The sequence below is a fragment of the Mustela erminea genome, chromosome 15, assembly GCF_009829155.1.
Source record: "Mustela erminea isolate mMusErm1 chromosome 15, mMusErm1.Pri, whole genome shotgun sequence".
NCBI lineage: Eukaryota > Metazoa > Chordata > Mammalia > Carnivora > Mustelidae > Mustela > Mustela erminea.
The window spans coordinates 76,109,253-76,113,987 of record NC_045628.1 but is presented as its reverse complement, the minus strand read 5'-3'; positions in this window follow the sequence as shown (position 1 = coordinate 76,113,987).

Genomic DNA, 4,735 nt, shown 5'->3' with positions numbered 1-4,735 from the left:
GGCAAGGCTCAGACCCAGGACCCTGAGATCATGACCTCAGCCAAAGGCAGACGCTTAACCAACTGTGCCACTCAGGTGTCCCTAACTAAAGTATATTATTAAATTTAGTCTCACCTGTTTCTTTTTAACAATGTTAAAAATGTTTTTAAAATATGGCTCCTAGAAAACTTAAAATTACATACAAGGTTTATATTTATGGCTCACATGGTGTGTTCATTGGTAAAGTTCATTGGATTTTCTCCCAGTCCTTCCTGGTGACTGGGAGAAATTTCAACCACTGCCATCATTCTGCGTCAAGTTCTGTCCCCACAAATCAAGAGAAACAGAAGCTCCAGACCTCAAGGCTACTTTCTAAACTTCAGCTCCACCATCTCTATCCCCCCCACCCCCCACACATATACGTATTATACAGTCCTGTCCCTGGCCCCATCCTGCTGGTCTGTCAAAACATGCTCTCAAGAAATAGTCTAAATTCAATCACACTGCTTGTAAAATTCGATGGCAGCTTTAATGTTTCATATAATTTTCATTTAAAAATAAAAAATAGATGTATAAAAGTGTGAAGATCCAATGGCGAAATCGTCAGGAATAGGTCAAAAGGGTTGTTTTGTTTTCTCCTCCCTGTCCTACCCTTCACCTCTCCACTCTCCAAGTAGTGGTTGAGAGGGAAACAGGCCTGAGAGGAAAAGGCGAGATAGATGAGAGACACAGTCTCATCTGGAATAAACTATACTCCACCTACAAGCCCAGATGGTGCTCTCATAATAGTTGCTCATAATTAGGGGGTAAGAAAGACTTTCACTGTGGCTTTAATGGAATCTTTCCTAAAACCCTTTCCACTCAACTGGATAATAACTGGCCCACTGCTATAGACAGCAAAAAACTTTACAAACCCAGAAATGTACAGAGAAAGGGACCCTTTAAAGGGTTTTTAGTCCATACATAGTAGCCTATTATCTTTCAATCTATTCTTACCATCATGCAGGAAAGAATTGGGTCAAAAACTAATTCTTATGATCCATATGGCTTTTCTCTATGAAAATATTACTTAGAACCATCATACTTCATTGTATTTTTTCTTCCTTGTGCCTACATCAAACTACTCAACCATCATTAGTACAATATATAAACTGAATAAATTTTGTAGACCAGATGGATTTTCACTGCTATCTTCCATCCCTTGTGATCAATGTATGCACTGAGAAAGCTCTGAGGCTCCATATTTTAAAAAAGTATGGTGAATAGTACTACCTCCCATATATGCTTAGGGAAACCACAGAAAACAGAGAAATTTGTATAGACATAAATTTGCATATTGGTTCCAGAACTTACGGATTGAACTTATGGACTGAACTTATGGACTGAACTTGTGGTTTGATTTCAGGTGCATTCTTTAACCTCTTTGAGCTTTGAGTGGCACTCATTTGAGTGGCAATGATGATACTTTCCTCATTGGGTTCAGGTGAGAATCCATAAGGTGCTGTGTTTAAAGCACCAAACACAGGGCAGGGCACATGAAAAAGGGTCTTAATGAATGTTGGTCTCATTCAGCTTTGCTTTCCTTTCCTCTAGTTAACATGTGTGCTATGGGAACAAACAGTATCACTTCAGTTCTGTATCTCTAGTGACCACAGACAAAAACCTGAATCAAATCTCTCTGGTCTGAAAACAGAATATTTTATTTCATTTCATTTCATTTTATTTTATTTTATTTTATTTTATGAGCATGAACAGGGGGAAGGGCAGAGGTAGAAGGAGAGAGAGAATCTCAAGCAGGCTCCAAGCTAGGCACAGAGCCCAATGTAGGGCTTGATCTCATGACTCTGAGATGATGACCTGAACCGAAATCAGGAGTGGGATGCTTAACCGACTGAGCCACCTAGGCACCCAGAAAGCAGAACATTCTCATTAGCAGCTGTAACCAAGGATGAAAAGCTTCTTTCTTCTAGAAGTTCCTCAATGTAAGGTGGAACTCACTGATTCAGACTAACAGCTATGACTGGGCAAACCAGCCCCAGACAAATAACAAATGTGTTAGTTAGTGAAATGAAATGAATATAGGAATGGTGCAAGAATTTTTGGTGTGGTTGTGTGGATGACAAGTTCAGACAAGATGGATTTTAGTGGGGAGTGGAAAAGGGTAGGAAGTCACCATCTTGGTCCAGCTTATTGGGAAAGGCTTTGTGAGAAAAGTCTGATTTTAGGATTATTGGAATATCAGAAGAAGGAGGTTTTTGAGCTAGCCATGAAATAGTGTTTCAGGTACAGGGTGTGGCCTAAGAGAGAGTTCCAAGGACAGACAGAGAGGGTCTCACTACAGAAGAGAGGAGATACCAACTACAGCCAACATTATTCAGAATAGGTAAGGAAGGACTAAATCACTGGTCTATAATGAAAGACAGGTAGGATCTTTGGGTGAAGCTTCTGCAAAGTTGGCAGCAAAAGTGAGTCTTTCAGAAATGCACAAAAAAATTTCCATGGGCATTGGCTCAATTAGAGTGAAGTGCAGGAACTTGGAGCCATTCCAAAGAGGGTAGGGGTTGAAGCCCTCATGAGAAAAAGCCAAAGAGATTGGGAACTAGTTAATTTGGACAGCAGATGGTTTAAGAGAGACTTAAAATTCATTTTTTAAAAGACTCCTGAACAAAAACTTCTCTAAAGAAGATATACAAATGGCCAATAAGCAATGAAAATATGTTCAAAACCATTAGTCAAGGAAATGCAAATCAAAACGACAGTGAGATACCATTTCTCATCCACTAGGATGACTAAAATAAAAAAAACAGACATGGGTGCCTGGGTGATTCAATGGGTTAAGCATCTACCTTCGGCTCAAGTCATGATCCCCTGGTCCTGGAATTGAGCGCCATGATTGAGCTCCCTGCTATGCAGGGGGTCTGCTTCTCCCTCTTCCCCTCCAGCCCCCTGCTTGTGCTCTCTCTCACAAACAAATAAAATCTTTTTAAAAAGACAATAGTGTGTTATCAAGGATATGGAGAGTAGAACATCCTGGGGCAGCCACTTTGGAAAAAGTTCAACAGTCCCTCAAATGGTTAAACATGGAGTCTCCATGTGACTCAGAAATTCCACTGCTTGGTATGTGTATATGCATGAGAACTGAAAACATATAAGGGGTACCTGGATGGCTCAGCCAGTTGACTGGTCACTCTTGGTTTCAGATCAGGTCATGATCTCGGGATCATGATCTCAGGGTCCTGTGATTGGGCCCTACGTTGGGCTCTGTGCTTGGGAGGGAGTCTCCCTCTACTCCTTCACCTGCTCTCACTCTCTCTCAAACAAATAAATCTTAAAAAAAAAAAAAAAAAGGAACACAGGAGAGAATTGAAAGCATATATCCACAGAAAATCTTACACATGAATGTACATAGCAGCCTTATTCATAGTAGCCAGAAAGTGAAAACAACCCAAATATCCATCTGCTGATGGGAGGGTATATTTATGTAGTATGTCCCCACAATAGCATATTACTCAGGAATGAAGGATTGACACATGGCACAGCATGGCTAAACCTTGAAAACATTATGTTTTGTGGACGAAGCCAGTCAAGAAAGACTACCTTGTATATGATGCCATTTATATGAAATGACCAGATAAACAAATCTATAGAGAAAGAACAGAAATTGGTGGTTGCCTAGGGTTTGGAGGGGAAAGAGGAGACTGGGGGAAGTGAGGACTGACTCCTAATGGGCACAGGATCTCTTTGGGAGTGGTGAATATGGTCTAAAATTGATGCGCTCAACTCTGTGAATATACTAAAAATCATTGAACTGCACAGATAAGTGGTATATGACTTATATTCTATCATATAATTATATATTTTCAACTACAGAATGAGGTTTTAGCCCAGTACAGAACAACCAGCCTGCTAGGAATAGACCCAATATTATGGTCCAGCCAACATTGCTCAGGATCTCTGTCTTATTCTCAGAGTTCACCAAGTTGGGCTATACATAGCACCCCAAAGTCTATGGAAACTTAATCAAGTCTGTATCTAAGAAATCTGAGGAAGGTCCCTTATGGTGGTGTGCTAGTAAATGTTTAATAACTGACTCGCTGTTGGGAAAACATATATACTATTTCTAGCACTGCCAATTTCCCTGGTGTAGAAATTCCCACTGTGGACAATTTTAAGCTGCCAACATGGTATTGCTGAATGGATACAAGATATAAAATGGAGACAAGAAATGTGGTAATATACAATCATATAGTATTTCTACCATTCCAATACAATAGACCTAAATAACCTTAAAAGTATAAGCAATAGCAAGATACAGTAAAATAATTAGGAAGCGAAGAGTTTCAATCATTCAATACCTTCTATAAACATATAGTTTATTAAATGGTAAGCTTGGCAAAATTTCCAAAAATATAATAACTGGCTCTCAAGAACTGATCCAGTTGGCTCCACCAACCACTGGTTCCTTCATGTGTCTCAGTCTGTGGCTGGTCAGAGGAAGAGAGAGACAGGTGGTCAAAGTTTCCCCTCTCACCTCCTAACCCTGCCAGCCCCCACTGTTAACAAAGCAGGAATCCCTGCCTAACTCATGCCCTGCCTAACTCAGGATCAGACAGCTCCTGGAAAAGTGTAAATCAATTGGGAGTTTTCTTTTTCTTCGTATTTAAATAAGATTTCCAGCTTTGACCATATTCACCTACACCCCCACCTAATATCCTGCCCATGCTCCCAGAAATAAGGGAACTAGAAGGAGGCAGGT